At 33.0% G+C, this 18,970-nt stretch overlaps 1 protein-coding gene across 1 annotated transcript in view; it reads left to right on the top strand.

Moving 5' to 3' along the window:
* LOC127724703 (E3 ubiquitin-protein ligase parkin-like) overlaps positions 1-18,970 on the top strand; it is a 558,693-nt gene that overhangs the window by 374,378 nt on the left and 165,345 nt on the right. The gene's annotated exons all lie outside the window — the stretch shown is intronic.

Below are 18,970 nucleotides of genomic sequence, written 5' to 3'. Positions count from 1 at the left end.
AACTGACCCTCGATGCAAGTCAAGATATGAAGCAAACTAACCGTGATATCCATTATTACAATTTCCATGGGAAGACATATGAAATCACATTTACGTTGCCAAATTTACATCACCAGATACGCATTTCCAAAACTAATATCACTCCAATAATGCTTGAGGCCAAAATATTCAAAAGTAATTCGGGTTTGCTTTTGCTAAAGTAAAGAATTCACATTTTCCAACTTTATTTGACATTTAGATGTATGTTTGAAAAACATGAAATGTTGTTATTTAAAAAAATGCACTTAACATTGAAAACGTCGTTGTACGTACAGAATTTGCAGTAATATGCAATGATATATCATATCTAAATATCATACAGACTTTACTATGATAGCATCGTTAAACTAAATATTACCTGCATTTATAAGATATATTGTACTATTATTTTTGGTAAACGGACAGAAAGTCACAGGACAAAAAGTCACAGGACATAAAGTCACAAATTTGATAGGACAAAAAGTCACAGGACAAAAAGTCACAAATAATTTGTTGACAATTGTTTGAATATATAAAAGAAAGATCTTGAAATATTTATTTTTTATTACATATATTCATTTTTAAGTTTAGGAAATTGTTCATAAGCCTTGATAAATGAAAATTTATTAAATTTTAATCATGCAAAGGATATATTTCTTGGCACAATGAAGCCATTTAAGTACCAAGCCACTTTGACATTTTGTTTTCTTAACAATTATTTGATCATTATTGATATATATTGAATTAATTTTAATTACAAAGTTGCTTCATATATAATAGTTCAAGAAAAAACAAAAATTTTATTTTTTAAATTAGTGTTTTCTTGTTTAAAGAAATATAATCTCAAAACTGAATTGTGACTTTTTGTCCTGTGATTTTTTGTCCGTGACTTTTTGTCTGTGACTTTTTGTCCTGTGACTTTCTGTCCTACATGACCTTGTTAGTCACTACGTCCAAGATCAAGGTCATAGTTACTTTGAACAGACTGAAATTTGTGCAGGAAAGTTGTTTCCGGGTGCCAACTGAGATTGCAACTTTACATTTAATGAGAGGAAGGCCCATAGCGATGTTTAGGTCACTACATCAAAAGTCCAGGTCAAATCTACCAAAATAGACTGAGATTCGTGACAAAAAAAAAAGAAGTTTCCTGGTGCTTAATCAGATGCTTCATTAGAGTTTGCAACCTTGTTTTGATATATGGTCACATATAATAAGATATATTAGGAATAACCTAGTTACCTAACTGTCCTTTGTGGTATTTAATGATGATGGCGTTTCTTCGGTAATTCTCTGTTAAATTTGCTCATCACTTTTCAAGTGTTAGACATGTTGGAGAATATGATATATTCACTTATTTAGTATTGAACACCGTAGGTTGATATCTTGCCATAGAAAAATATCAATGCATCAGCAAATTTATATCGTCCCACAGAAGCGTTCACAGCTAGCTGCAAAATATCTCCAATATCATAACAACTTCGTACTTTATTTGGCCTTTTAACTTTTTTATTCGAGCGTATCTGATGAGTTTTTTTGTAGAGAAACGCGCATCAGTCGTACAAAATTATAACTTGGTATCTTTTATGAGTTTTTTACACATTCATTTTTATCATGGAAATCTCGATTAGGAAAAAAAAACTCCAGCAAAAGGTAACAAACTTAAACTGAGGGAACTCCAAAAGAAGCGAGATCGGGTGCATCGACAGGGTAATTGTCTCCTGTTATGCATGCTTCACCCGCTATACGAATTACCACTTATTAAAAATGTCACATCGAGAATAGTACCCAATCGGTAAAATTACAGATCAAACTACATTACTGGTATTTTAAGATCTAAAACAGCAAACACATGTCACCAGTTAGTTGAGACAACGACACATCGATCGTATTGGTCAACCAATTCGTGATGGGGATTGTAAAACTTATGCACTATGGGGATTGTAAAACTTATGCACTGTCAATTTCAGTCGTTCTTCCTCACAACTCTGTTATAGCAGTTTTTGCATAAGGAGCACACCCCCTGTTAATGCAGTACGTATAGTGTGAACATACACGAACATATTAACTGAGTTATGTAAACGTCATACGATGGTGCAAAGGGTATGTAAATGCTGAGAAATGGGACGTTGACAATTGGAAAGTTGACATCAACATGATTGACAAGGATTCTAGTTTGAAGTCGTCCATCTGTGTCAATATCTAGAAAAAGATCAAGACATGAAGCACCCCTTTCGGTAGTATCCTTAATTTCAAGTTCACTAGGATATATGAAACTAACGCAATGTGTCAATGTGGTTATTCATATGAAAATGCTCAAGATTATTTCCTTTCATGTAAAAATAATACAACTCCAAGGAATATCTTATTTTTTGAACTTAGAAAAGAAAATATACCTACTGACTTTGAAACTTTAATGTACGGTAATGATATGATTAATATGAACATAAACACGCTAATTTTTACAAAAGTGCAGAATTATATCAAAGAGACCAATCGCTTTTCATAGTGTATAGACATTATGGTTAAATATATAACAATAATAATGTAATTACTTTTTGTTGACTTCGAATGAAATTGTTCATGTTTTCCAAAGACATGGATCATCAATTTGATTTTATATATTAAATCCTATCAGTTGACAACAACAATTTAATTTAATTGCTTTAAATTAATAACTTACCTTTTGAGTGAATATTTATTCCAAATTTAAAACAACCTACTAGGTCTATCATAAATAAATTTACGGTCAACTCGACTTTTAGAAATCGATGAGCCATGTCGTTTAAATTCTTGTTAATTTCATGTCTCCATATTAATATTGTTTATGATGTTATTATTATTTATTTTATTTTGTTCGGTTATTTATTATTTGTATGTAATGGAGAAGACGTTCTAAGTTGCAAAACTTGTGTCTAATCCTATTGTCAATGTTTTTGGACAATAAAATATGTTTAAACTAGGATATATGAGATGTAGGCACTCATTGAAATGTGGGCTATTGAGTGACAGAACATCATCAATATATCTGAAATTGGAGTCAAAGAACTTTTGCAATATGCCTTTTGCTTGTCTTTGAGAAGGTTCTGAATGAATTCTGCTTCATATGAGAACAAAAACAAGTCGGCCTGTAGTGGCGCACACTTAGTACACATTTAAATTTGCTGCTGAAATATCAAGTCACACAAAATTCAACAAATCTGTTGTCAATCTTAAGTCCAGCATTTTGATGATTTTGTCTTCCGTAAGATTTTACCTTTTAAAACTGTAAGTACCTGATAATTAAATAAGTTGACATTTTATAGCCCAGGATGTTACTTAAGAATGGTTGACACGTTCTTAATGAATATTATTTACAAATTGAATTCTAGATTTAGAAAAAAACAACACAGTGTCATATATTCTCTCCAATTGCAATGTTCATCTTTATTTTATATGTTTGTGGTAACAAAATCCGATTTATTGAATTTTTCGTTCATTTGATCAGTTGTAAGATAAAAAAGAAAAAAAATCTGATTTGTATGCATATATTTTATTCAGTTAGTATGACTTCATAAGTATCCGATTCTGAATTTGATCCGATTTATGAATCACCTGACCTCTTCAAGATGAGATATATTTTTCTTAATAAAAATTGTGTAATTTGATTCTTTCAGATTTGATTATGGATATTGACAGAGTTTAAATTTCAATAAATGATAACGGAATGTATGATGAATGGTTGCTTTATAAATAGAAATGCATGTACATGTGCCGACAGTTATTGTCAAAACATTTCAAAATGATCAATATACCAGACTTGAGAAGTAGTCATGTCACAACGATATTCCTTGACCACACAGTTTAGTTTTAAGTTCGTCGACAATTCGGAAACAGGTCGTGTACATTCTTATCTTGTTAGTTGTCTACATGCTACCTTACATCATGTACTTTGTTAAAAACTCATGTAAAACGTACTACATTGCAGAAATGACATTGTTGGGCTACATTTGAGACGAAGTAACCGATTTAAGTCCCAATTTAAGCTGCATCAAATTATTTGTTATTTTTGACATAATTTAAGAATGGTTAATTTTTAAGGCCACACAGTATTAAATGGGAAAGATAGAACCATCTAACGTGCGTTTGACCTACAGAGTTATTCGGATATTAGATGGATAACATTTGAGCAACTGACGGTAGATTTAAATCCTAACTCGGTGGACAAAAGAAAAAAATATGAAAAGACATTAACCTTACGCCACATAGTTTTATACAAAAACTATAGTTTGAGCAATACCAAAAATATAGACAGAAGATAACAGGGAACAATAAACACCATACGTCGATAACAAACATGCAAAATCAGGACCAGAAAGAAAAACGACAAAAAGACAAACATCAGTCTACAAAACCCTTCAGAGAAAATTTTAAACTGAGCAACACGTACCCCACCAAAAATAGAGGTACCCATATGTGTTTGGGTGGAAATACAGATGCTGTTCCGCTACTGTCGCCCATCGTATTGATCTTGTTACAAATTTTGTGACAAGTCTCATTCGTTGATTTAACAATTAATTCATGAAAGGGACGGGATGACAAGAGCAATATTTGGAACATATATGTGGTCATTTGTGACACGGATTTTCTATAACGGTAAATCCAGAATTGTCTAGAGGATGACTAGAACTTCATTATTTGGAACGTCCTTATTGGCAGCAACTCCCAATCAAGGAAATCATGACCGCGGTCTGCTTGAATGTTCCGACTTAAAATTTAAAGTTCAAAATGAGAAAGCTTAAATAATCTAATTTGTCGTAGAGTTTAGTTCTCAACTGTATCTGTTATGTCCTTTATTTCAGGTTTGATTGGAGAGATATAACAACTTAGTCATCAAACGTAGAATAATTGTGTGAAAAGAGAGTTCTTTAAATAGCTGAACGAATTCAAAATGTTCGTGTTACCTCTTTTAATTCTTCACGAGCGGCTCTTGTATGAAGTCTGTCTTGTATGAATAAAAGAACTGTCGACAAGTAGAGGTCAACATCTGTTTTCAAAAGGAATAGCGTTTGTTGAGGTAAAAACGTCCTCCATAAAAACAAGCATATTGATCAACTTTTAGTTTGTATCAGAGTCAGATATTTACAAAGTGTTATTCATCCCGTCCTAAAACAAGATATTTTATATAAGAACCCTACCAAGACGACGATTAACTCTGGTATTCCTGACGATTAAGTAGTTCCCGCTCTAGTGGTGGCACCCATCATTTATTTCTATTATATAGAAGTATATTAAAACTAAAGCAAGCTTTTGAACAAAATTCCAAATATAGCAGACATATCCTATCAAAGTACAAAGACAAAACGCCTAGTACAACAAATAAACAGTTGTTTCAATCATATCGTAATAACCAAGCGACTTCTTTTTTGTAGACGTCTTAAAGGTTACAGAACATTTAAATTGGTCATACATAAGATGATACCAGTAAGCTGTATAGTATAACGGGGTATAAATCAGCCAAGCCACACTTTGAAATATAAAAACTAACTACACTAGAACCTTATTAATGGGAAACGTTTAGAACAATTTGCTACGATAATCAAATGTTTAATTTCTTGGACTGGTGATATGAATATTTCGCTTCCTTGATGGTTATAATTATTCATGCATATATACATGCAATGATAATCTTACTGAAATTGACCATATTAATGAATTAGAATTTGTGAGGACACGGTAACCATGATAATATGGTTATATCATGGCGTATAGATTGAAAATCTGTCTTATTTTGAACTAAGAAATAACACACTCTTGAGGTGGACATGAGGGTTACGGCTTATCAATGCTTCAATAATACTAACAGAACCAATTTGACTTCATCAGATGCGCATTTCGACAATTGATGTATCATCAGTGATGCTCGAGGATAAGTTATTTGTCGATCTTAAAGTCCAGCATGTTGATGATTTTGTCTTCGTTAAGAATTTACATTTTAAAACTGTAAGTACCTGATAACTATATAAGACATTTTATAGCTGAGGGTGTTACTTAAGAATGGTTGACACGTTCTTAATGAATATTATTTACAAATTGAATTCTAGATTTAGAAAAAAAAACAAACACAGTGTCATATATTCTCTCCAATTGCAATGTTCATCTTTATTTTATATGTTTGTGGTAACAAAATCCGATTTATTGAATTTTTCGTTCATGTGATCAGTTGGAAGATACCAAAAGAAAAAAAAATCTGATTTGTATGCATATATTTTATTCAGTTTGTATAAAATTGAGAATGGAAATGGGGAACGTGTCAAAGAGACAACAACCCGACCATAGAGCAGACAACAGCCGAAGGCCACCAATGGGTCTTCAATGCAGCGGGAAACTCCCGCACCCGAAGGCGTCCTTCAGCTGGCCCCTAAACAAATATATATACTAGTTCAGTGATAATGAACGTCATACTAAACTCCAAATTATACACAGGAAACTAAAATTAAAAATGATACAAGACTAGCAAAGGCCAGAGGCTCCTGACTTGGGACAGGCGCAAAAATGCGGCGGGGTTAAACATGTTTTTTGAGATCTCAACCCTCCCCCTATACCTCTAACCAATGTAGAAAAAACAAACGCACAACAGTACGTACAGTAAAACTCAGTATAAGAGAAGTCCGAGTCCGATGTCAGAATAGGAAACAAAAGAAAATAAACAAAATGACAACAATACATAAATAACAACAGACTACTAGCAGTTATTGACATGCCAGCTCCAGACCTCAATTAATCTAAATAAAAGATTATGTCTTCATCATATGAATATCAGGCACAATCCCTCCTGTTAGGGGTTTAGTATTGTACCATCATAAAATATATGAGAAGAACATAACCCGTGTCATGCCAACAACTGGTTTTAGAAAAAGTGTGTTTAATTCCGATGCAAAGACCCTATAAGTGAATTAATATTAAAGCCAAAATATGCAATCTTTAATGACCTGACAACAGTATCGTAACTATATCCCTTCTTAATAAGTCTGTTTAAAGGTTTTGTTAGCTTTTGAGGTGAATACTGACATTTTTGTGCTTTGTAAAGAATATTACCATAAAAGATTGGATGTGAAATACCCGAACGTATAAGATATCTGCATGTTGAGTTATATTTACGAATGATGTCCTAATACCGATGATAAAATTTAGTAAATGTTTTGACTAGTTTATGATATCGAAAACCCTGGTGTAATAATTTTTCAGTAATACATAAATTATGACTACATAAGTATCCGATTCTGAATTTTATCCGATTTATGAATCACCTTACCTATTCAAGATGAGGTATTTTTGTCTTAAAAAAGATAGTGTAATTTGATTCTTTCAATTTTGGTTATGTATATTGACAGAGTTTAAATTTCAATAAATGATAACGGAATATATGATGAATTGTTGCTTTATAAATAGAAATGCATGTACATGTGCCGACAGTTATTGTCAAAACATTTCAAAATGATCAATATACCAGTCTCGACAAGTAGTCATGCCATAATGATATTCCTTGACCACACAGTTTAGTTTTATGTTCGTCTACAAATCGGAAACAGGTCAAATACATTCTTATCTTGTTAATTGTGCACCGACTTATGTAAGTATTATTCAGGCGTTGGTTCGAAAATGCTTTCACAAAGTTTGTAGATTAGTTATCGGCACATATGCGTATGACGTAATCTTGTTAAAATATGATTTTAAGCTACTAGCATTCATTTTTTATTCAGTACTAATAAAACTTCATGAGTGTGAATTCGCTTGGCGGATGCTACATGCAAAGTAGGAGAAGATTACCCTGCCGAAGCATTCGGTCCCGCTCCTTTTGGAATTCATGCGAATTCCCTCGTTTCGTTTTGCTTGTTTCCTTGATTTTTCTCTTTTTGATCAATTTACGAAATTTGAACATGGATGGAATGCCTTGCAGGTGCGCTATTTGTGTCTGTTCTAAAGGATGACAATGATGTTCTGCAAGATATTCCATCTACATGCTACCTTACATCATGTACTTTGTTATAAACTCATGTAAAACGTACTACATTGCAGAACTGATATTGTTTGGCTAAATTTGAGACGAAGTTACCGATTTAAGTCCCAATATAAGCTGCATTACATTATTTGAGTTTTTTTACATAAGAATGGTTAATTTTTAAGGCCACACAGTATTAAAAGGAAAAGATAGAACCATCTTAGGTTAGTTTGACCTACACAGTTATTCGGATATTAGATGGAAAAAATTTGAAGCAATTGACAGTAGATTTAAATTCTTACTCGGTGGACAAAAGAAAAAATATGAATAGACATTAACCTTACGCCACATAGCTTTATACAAAAACTATAGTTTGAGCAATACAAAAAATATAGACAGAAGATAACAGGAAACAATAAACACCATACGTCGATGACAAACAGGCAAAATCAGGACCAGAAAGAAAAACGACAAAAAAACAAACATCAGTTTACAAAACCCTTCAGAGAAAATTTTAAACTGAGCAACACGTACCCCCCCCAAAAAAATGGAGGTGCCCATATGTGTTTGGGTGGATATGCAGATGCTGTTCCGCTTCTGTCGCCCATCGTATTGATCTTGTTACAAATTTTGTGACAAGTCTCATTCGATGATTTAACAATTAAGAAAAGGAACGGGATTACAAGAACGATATTTGGAACATAAATGTTGTCATTTGTGACACGGATTTTCTATAACGGTAAATCCAGAATTTTCTAGAGGATTACTAGAACTTCATTATTTGGAACGTCCTTATTGGCAGCAACTCTCAATCAAGGAAATCATGACCCGGGTCCGCTTGAATGTTCCGACATTAAAATCTAAAGTTCAAAATGGGAAAGCTTAAATAATCTAATTTGTCGTAGAGTTCTCAGCTGTATCTGTTATGTCCTTTATTTCAGGTTTTGGTAGGAGAGATATAACAACTTAGTCATCAAACGTAGAATAATTGTGTGAAAAGAGAGCTCTTTAAATAGCTGAACGAATTCAAAATAGTCGTGTTACCTCTTTTAATTCTTCACGAGAGGCTCTTGTATGAAGTCTGTCTTGTATGAATAAAAGAACTGTCGACAAGTAGAGGCCAACATCTGTTTTCAAAAGGAATAGCGTTTGTTGAGGAAAAAAAGTCCTCCATAAAAAAAAACATATTGATCAGCTTTTTGTTTGTCCTAAAACAAGATATTGTATATAAATAAAAGAACTGACAAGTAGAGGCCAACATCTGTTTTCAAAAGGATTAGTGTTTGTTGAGAAAAAAAACAATCATATTGATCAACTTTTAGTTTGAATCAGAGTCAAATATTTACAAAGTGTGATTTATCCCGTCCTAAAACAAGATATTTTATATAAGAACCCTACCAAGACGACGATTAACTCTGGTATTCCTGACGATTAAGTAGTTCCCGCTCCAGTGGTGGCATCCATAATTAATTTCTATTATACAGAACTATTCTAAAACTAAAGCAAGCTTTCGAACAAAATTCCAAATATAGCAGAGACATATCCTATCAAAGTGCAAAGACAAAACGCCTACAACAAATAAACAGTTGTATCAATCATATCGTAATAACCAAGCGACTTATTTGTTGTAGACGTCTTAAAGGTCATAGAACATTTAAATTGGTCATACATAAGATGATACCAGTAAGCTTTATAGTATAACGGGGTATAAATCAGCCAAGCCACATTTTGAAATATAAAAACTAACTACACTAGAACCTTATTAGTGGGAAGAGTTTAGAACAGTTTGCTACAATAATCAAATGTTTTATTAACTGGTGATATGAATATTTCGCTTCCTTGGTCGTTATAATTATTTATGCATATATTCATGCAATGACAATCTTACTGAAATTGACCATATTAATAAATCAAAAATTGTGAGGACACGGTAACCATGCTAATATGGTTATATCATGGCGAATAGATCGAAAAATCTGTCCTATAGACCATTTTCATATTACCGACTTTTGACTGCGGAATATATAATTTTTCGACAGGTTACCTACTCTGCGGTAGGACATCCTGGTACTCGGTAAAGTAAGAGCAACCATAAAAAGTAAAATCAAACATATAATCGGTGCAATTTAGGGGGAAAGTTTACTGTTTTCCGATGATTTTGTCGTGTATAGAAAACTAAAAAAAAAAACCAGCTAATTTTTTCCCATAATTGTACCGATTGTAAGCTTGATTTGACTTCTTTAAGTTGTCTTTACTTGACCGAGTACTAGGATGTCCTATCGCAAAGTAGGTAACCTGTCGAAAAATTATATAATCCGGAGTCAAAAGTTGGTAATATGAAAATGGTCTATTGTGAACTAAGAAATAACACACTTTTGAGGTGGACATGAGGGTTACGGCTTATCAAGACTTCAATAATACTAACGGTACCAATTTGACTGCATCAGATGCGCATTTCGACAATTGATGTATCATCAGTGATGCTCGAGGACAAATTATTTGAAATCTAAACATTATTAAAAAAAATGCAAATTTCGCATTATCCATATTTTCATGTCTGTACCGAAGTACTGGCTAATGGGCTGGTGATACCCTCGGTGAATAACAGTCTACCAGCAGAAATATCGACCCAGTGGTAGTAATACATGTAATATTAACGGTACTCAATATATGCAACATAGCAAAAACAAAACTTTTTTCATTAGAATATACGTGCGTTCATTCTAAACTTCGCTTCGTGCACGTAATTCTCATATTATTCAGGATGATCAAAGCTAAGATATAATCTGACGTCATACAGATGGCTTATTTCTAATATTCGTGGTAAAGATTTATCTTGAATCTATTTTTGATTAAAAATATATGTGACATATTCAACTGTTTTTCGGTTAATTAGTATCGGGTATCTAATTCTAGCAACAAAACACAGAAACACAATCTTGTTTACCTCTAAATGTTTGATTAAATTTTCAAAAATATCTTTTTTTGTGACGTCGTGTTCGCCTTATTTGACTCTCTAGTGTCTTACTTGACAAATACTAAGTTTACAAATCGTAATTCTATAAAAACATTTTTTTGTGATTATTTAAGACCATTTTTGGCTCTTAAAACACCTCATCCATTTGAATAAAGCTATTACATGATAAAGATATTTGTTTTTGTTTTTATTTCATGACGACAAGAAAGTTGTTTGTCTTTAAAATTCGAAGACCTTATTTGAACCATTCGTTTTGACGGGGAAAGGTATACTAAGTTACCTTAATACAGCTCAATTCATTTAAGACAGTTGGTCATTAATTGCATCTGATACGGAGCCTATGTATGTAATAAATTGCAAATGACAGTAGACTAGTTACAATGTGACGGTTTGCTGCATGGAAATGACTCGGATATTTATTACCATTTATCATGATTTCTGACATATTGATACATAAATTACGTCTATCTTTGAAGCATTTGTCAGCCCGTGGCAGCAATTACTGCAGCGGAATCAAATAATTAGCCAATATTTCACCGACGATAAACATGTATCTCAAATGATCGCACATGGTTTCTTCCAATTTAATGTTCCTAATTGATCTTTTCATTCGGAATACTACTCTGGAATTTGGATCAATGAAATGTTTAAGGTTAACTTTCTGGTCGTCATAAATTTGGCGGGAACTGAGAGTGAATTAAGTTTATACGTCTGCCTAATAAGAATTGTCGATCATAACTCTGACAAATTGACACAACAATTTATTCCAGGACAATTAATCAATCTCAATTCAATATGAATGAAGAAAACATGAACGGAAATATATCCATGTTTGCTTTGTCGAACACGCATGGAATGGTAGCCTTTAACATGCAGAAATCACATTACTGTCTATTTGTGTACATCTCCCACCGGAAGTTTTCTTGGTTTTGGTCATTATTAGTCTCACATCCAACATACAAAAAATTCAGCATAACAGTTACAGTATTTTAAAAATCAAATTGGAAAGCTTTTAGAGTTTTCTGCCATTATATTCACGACCATCAAACATTAATTTCACAATTATCATTAAATCTGCAGGAAATGCATTTACACAAAAAGGAAGTTATTTTTTTTATTTTACACATCGAACAATTTTTTGGGGCAAATTTGACAAAACTTGTTTTCTAACATTAATGCTTAAAATTGAGATGTAGTATGCAATGATTTTGCTATATCAACGTTCTCTGAAGTTGTGTAAATAAACTCATCGTAAATGCCAGGCTTAAAATGCTGTACACCAGACGAGCGTTTCGTCTACAAAAGACTCATCAGGGACGCTCGAATCAAAAGAATTAAAAAGGCCAAATAAAGTACGAAGTTGAAAAGCATTAAAGACCCAAAATTCCGAAAGGTTTTGCCAAATAAAACTAAGGTAATCTATTCCTGAGGTAGAAAATCCTTGGTATTAAGTAGCTGTCACTAGATTGTGATATAGAAATACTGGTGTACATCAATGAAGAATTGATCTGAATGATTTGCATAAATTCAAATTCTTAAATGAGATTGGTTCGTTAAAATTGTTTCAATTGGTTTACACTTCGATAGACGATGTTGCCAAAACTTCTTTCAAAACCTAGTATTGTGCGATACACATGCATGGGGTCCTTGGGATCTAAGAAAATTGAAATATTGAAACCAAAAAAAAAACTGTTATTCCTGTTCTATTGCATCACAAATATAAATAATGCATTTAGAAAAACATGAGGTCATACGAATGAAAAATCATAAGCTGAAGGTTGTTCCGTTACTTGTCAGCTTCGTATTCGGATAATATCTCATTACAATTAAGTTTTTGATGAGGTGTTGTTTCATTTTCAATTTTATTGCATTAATCGAACATTTATGGATTCCAGTCAGTCAATATGGCGGCTCACTCCCTATTTATGGCATATCAACTACGGATTTGACAGTAAATAGATTCCAATGACAAGCAAAAATAAGGATTAAACACATTTTTCTAATGGTTATTGATATGTAAACTGTGCCAGTTGTTGAGTTACTCGCCCCTGTTTACACATCAATAACCTCTGAAATTTTTTTCTAATCCTATGATATACACAATAATAGTGCATTGACTTGACATATCAACGATATAAGGATTCGGCCCGAAACGGGGAAAAGGCTCGGCAGAGCCTCGCATTTCCCCGTTTCTAAGCCTCATCCTTATATCGTATACTGCAATCTAAAAAAAAAAACATTTTCAATTGTTGTTTAATGTGTTAATGTTATTATTTGATTTAAATATTGGGAAACTTCCCCCTTTTATAAAAAGGCCTCATATCATGCAGGCGGAGAAATATACAACACAATGAAATGTACATTACCTGTTGAAACCCGCAATCGATGGTGAACGAATTTGTTCGAGAATGAACTAAAATATCAACAATAAGCATAAAACATAATGATTTATAGTTTGCAAACCAAAAATATTAACAAGTGAAATATGTTTTTTTTTTTCTAAAAATTGCAAAAAAAATAAGTTTGAGTCGTTGTATACATTGGAAACAAGAACAGGTTGAATAGGTCGTATGAATAATTAATTATAATTTCGGCAATTTCTATTTAAATATTCATGAGGAAAAGTGATATCAGGACAGTGACTGTATATGACATAGAAATATACGGTCAACGCATTTTGACTGCTCAAATAGAACGAGTGCAGTATAAACATTGATAGCTACATATGATAATCAGAACTTTTTGGCATATAAAAAATAAAATATCAAGCGGGCAATAAAAGTATGAGTGATCAATTATTTGCTTAAGTTCCATAGTAAATATTTCGTTTCGATTCAGATTGGTTTGATACACTTGAAAATCTTCTTGCTAAGGACATTTACATGTAAAGATATCCTCGTCATTCGCTGTATTTTGCAAAACCTTTCGAAATTTTGCGTCCCCAATGCTATTCAAATTCGTCGTGCGAAACGTGCGTCTGGTGGACAAAGTTTTTAGTCTGATATATACGATGAGTTCATTAGGTTGTGATACTGGTTAATGCTAAGTATACTCAGAAGTAACTTTGATCACACAATGTAAACGGTGTCCTCTATGAAATGTGCCTTCGCGTTCTCAGTGTACCGTGACTTCCATTTTGTAACACCAAATGACAACAGACATTCAGTTTGGTATGTTTATTTAGTTTTCTATATTGATTTCTTACTTTTTAATAACATGATGTATTACAGAATGAATTTTGCAAACATTAGTGGCATATTTACATAAGAATGATAATACAACTTAAAAGAAGGTGTGTGTATTGTCTGAACGTACGATAACATTCCAATATTTTTGATAATTTAGCGAGAAAATGTTGTTACAAATGCCAAAATATGAATAAAACCCTCTTGAAAATCATTTATCTTCGATATTAAACAAGCATGGTCCCTCGTATTGCTATATTCTTTTACTTGTAATGCATATACATAGTCGGTTCAGTCTGCAAGTGTGCTGAGACTTCGCGTTCATTTTAGTCCAGTGTACTGTGACTTCTTGTACAATGCTACTGTGAATGTACTGTGAATGTACTGTGACTTCATGTACACCAACTACAGTTTAATTTTATTCCCTTAAAATCGTTTCATAATTGGCAGCTCTTGGCTTTAAGACATTATTTGGAGTTGCTCTCATTTGAACTTTCTTAGTTTTACGAAGAATCTGTATTTTGTGACTAGTAGCATTCATTTTACCTTTTGAGTCTATTTTAATTTTTTCAAATGTATGTTTTGTCGAGTCCACCATGCAAAGGACCCATTCAGTTGTCATTTCTGCGATCTGAGGTCATTGGCACAGAAAGACATACTGGAGCATACCATAGCCAATCATGGAAATAAAGAGTTGAGATGTGAAAAAAGTTGAATTATCGCCAACCACTGTTTAGAAAGGTACTCAAATTTAAGTAATGTGACGTTAGAACATATGGGAAAAAAAGATATATGCATAGATATCAATGGAAAGTATTTACAAATGCATCAGTTTTGAAATCGCTGTCAACAGTTAATGATATACTGAAATTTTACAAGATTTGTGTAGACGGCACAAAAATGAACATTTCCTCTCGGTCATTGTTGACTTGCATGCATGTCTATCAAAGTGCATGAAAGATAACAACGAACTTCTCCATTTCATGAACGAACACAGTGATGGTACTTGTAATCTTACGACAAATAAGAGTAAAAAAATCCTTAAACTTAAGGGACCTAAAAGAGATTAACGTGAATTTACCCAAATTGCACCTATTTTGACAGTTTTTTCACCTACGTTTTTTTTTATGATCCAGACAAAAGTTTCCATTCTGTGTTTATTTTGTAGATGTGTCATTATTTACTATATAGTTACACCAATTTAATTTTGAATCTATATTGAATCATAGAAAAATTATAGTAAAATTACAAGGTTTCCGTAGATTTTGCTTTTTCCAGTGAATACTAAATATCTGTTTATATATGCGAACGTTTTGTGTATATCTATATATATTTAGCTATATTGAAAGGCGTGCATAATGTAAAATCACAAAAATACAAATTGTTTAGTCTCGAAGAAAAACTTGTAAGATTTCCGCTGCTTTTTTTATTTTTATTTTTTTAATGGGTGCAATTTGGGTACTCGGTGCAATTTGGGTACTGTGACGTTAGCGGTTTCAATTGAGGAAATTTTATATATTCCTTAGCGTTAAGGCACATTTCATAGAGGACACTGTTGTCATCGTGTGTTAATGATTATATAATTTTACTCATATCTAGTATATTTTCAAGACCTACGATCTTTTCCAAAAGGGTAGATTTTCAATGAAATAGCTATCCATTAAACCCTAAAGAACACAGATGTGAACAATAACGGCCTTCGACCGTGATTAAACACATACTCTATAGTAAAATTAAATACACTTTAGTGTAATATATGGTATTCTGAGATCAAAGTGAAGCCATATCGAATTTAATGTGCTTTTAGTCTTCATTAGCACTGCTCAATACAAAGCCTTGGAATGTGAGAGATGTTTTTTAAAAGAATATATAAATTATGTCCAAAATTAAAAGCTCATCAAAGGCATGAGGGAACTTGAACTTTACTGGATATAACTTCATCCAATCAGAAACAAATAATCCACAATAACATATTCTGTATAAATCAGCATTGAATAGAGACCTCTACTAACGTTTTTCATTATAAAATTTTGGTTCAATATATTTTTTTTCATTTTCCCCAATCAGTATCTTATGCAGTAGTATATCTACATGTACAAACTGAATTATGCTAGGCAATGGGCTAAACGCGAAAAAGACGTAGATACTCTTAGACAGCGAGGTCGTTGATACAAATTAAGATTAGATAATTGAATGGGTCTATGAACACTCATGTTACCTCGATCTTCAGAGACCCAAATGTTGGGAAGTACCTGTCTTTACTCCATGACAAGTATGGAATTTAACCAGAGAGGAAATCTGAATGATCACAGGTCTGTTTTATGTTCTATATATATGGTGTGTTTATTCATTCTACTGGATACCTAAAGTACATACGTGTCCTTACAAACTTAACACTGCCGAGACTTCTCTGCCATGTGCTTTGCGCGTAACATATTTCCCAAATACTAACATTAATTTGATCAGCAAATTATTACGAAACTACCTACTTTAGGGGTAGTGTGATACTAAAAAAATCCAATGATCTGTTAGCGAACATACAATATAGGTCTCTTTCCTCTTGCAATTGTATAAAAAATATTTGACTTTCTACCCTTTACACACGTATTCCCCATTCAAATCTACTTAAAAGAAAGACGGACTAAAAAATTGGTCCAACTTCGTTCATAATTAAGAAAGGCCAACATAGATTCAAATATTTTGTTTAAGCAGAGACATATATACTTAGTATATATGTCCCAGGTTTAAGGAAGGGATAAATTATACTTGGTTGAAAAGGAACACATTCAAACAAAAAAATCTCTAAAATTGACATTATCAAGATGCTTAATTTCCTGATTTACAAGTATGTTAATTACGTTTGAAGCAGGTGTATCGTAACAAACAATCGCTATTCCTATGGGAACAAGCAGTGCTCCTCTTCATGCTGACGTATCCCTTTATTCATATGAAGCAGACTTCATACAGGAGCTTATTATGAAAAATGAAAACAGGCTAGCTTTATTCTTTAACATCACTTTCCGCTATTTCGATGATCTCTTGTCGCTCAATAATCTAAAGTTTAGTGATTAGTTCAACGCATCTATCCCATCGAACTTGAAATTAATGATGCCACATATACAGTTAAGTCTGCCTCATATCTTGAATCTAGAAATTGACATGGAGAGTCGGTTCAGGACAAAACAGATGATTTCAACTTTCCATTTCTATGTAGCAATATTCCAGCAGAGACTGCATATGAGGTATATATCTCCAAGTTGATTCGATATTCCAGAACTTGCGTTTACTATCTGTATCATGATTTTCTAGACAGAGGGTTGCTGCCAACAAGGAAGCTATTAAACCAAGGCTTCCAAGTGGAAAATTGAAGTCATCTCTTTGAAAATGTCATGGAATCCATCACAAATTGGTTAACCATTACACAGATCACGTCAGATACGTTCCAACTGTTGTCAACACAACCTTGTCCTCCTTATCACCAAATGAGACTTATCAACAAACTTGTAATTACATATGCAACACAACAGCTGCCAAATGTGAAGCAGGATTTGCTTACCATTCCGGTGCACCTGATATCACCCCTGGTTCTTGATGTGGTTTGTGTTGCTCGTGTTGCTAAGTCTTTAGTTTTTTATGTTGAGTTAAGTAGACTTGTTTGTCTTTGTGTTGTTTTTCGATTTATGCCCTGGCGTTGTCAGTTTGTCTGCATCTTTGGCTTCTAATGGTGTGAAATTTTTGACTGTACCAGCTTTGTGTAGAAACAACTAGGTGTAGAATTTTAAATGATCATGCATTTCATTAAAGATCGGGTCAATCAAGCTTCAGTTTTAAGAAGGGTTTGAAAAGAAATCCATTCATAAGAGAAAAAGTATCGATAAGGCTGTCCTGCAGACTGGCTCCAGTTTGTACACACTTTGTAGAAAAAGTTAAAAAATGTGAGGAATACTGTAATGAGAAATCATTACTACCAACTGATAAACAATGTCCAATTAGAGGCGGATCAATTAACAATAAAATGCTCCGCTGGGCGCAGCTTGATACGACCGCTGAGGTCGAACCCTGAACAGTTGGGGCAAGTATGGACACAACATTCAAGCTTGATACAGCACTGAATTTGGATTGTGATTAAACATTTGACACAGCATAGGTTTCTGACACAGAATGAATGTGGCCTAAGAACTTAAATTTTTTTAATTTACTTATTCAAACCATATCATTATTATTTGCTTTTATATATAAATCATAAAAATAACCAACTTAAACAGAAATTTTAAAGAAAAAACAAGGAAAAAAAGGGAAAAACCCAAACTCAATCCCAGCCTTCCCTTTGTGGTATGGTACCTTGCAGTACAATTTCAGAGAGATCCATACACTTGAACACAAGTTATTGTCTGGAAACTAGAAAAATTCTTGTTTTTTCCCCCTTTTTGGCCCCTTATTCCTAAAATTTTGAGGCAATTACCCCCAAAATCAATCCCAGCCTTCCGTTTGTGGTATGGTACCTTGCAGTACAATTTCAGAGAGATCCATACACTTGAACACAACTTATTGTCTGGAAACTAGAAAAATGCTTATTTTTGGCCCCTTTTAGGCCCCTTATTCCTAAAATTTTGAGACAATTACCCCCAAAATCAATCCCAGCTTTCCCTTTGTGATATGGAACCTTGTAGTACAATTTCAGAAAGATCCATACACTTACACATAAGTTATTATCATGAAACTAGAAAAATGATTGTTTTTTGCCCCTTTTTTGGCCCCTAATTCCTAAAATTTGGAGGCAATTACCCCCAAAATCAATCCCAGCATTCCCTT

The sequence above is a fragment of the Mytilus californianus genome, unplaced genomic scaffold, assembly GCF_021869535.1.
Source record: "Mytilus californianus isolate M0D057914Y unplaced genomic scaffold, xbMytCali1.0.p SCAF_14, whole genome shotgun sequence".
Classification (NCBI taxonomy): domain Eukaryota; kingdom Metazoa; phylum Mollusca; class Bivalvia; order Mytilida; family Mytilidae; genus Mytilus; species Mytilus californianus.
Note: the sequence above shows the minus strand (reverse complement) of the source record. Positions and strands in the feature narration are given on the sequence as shown.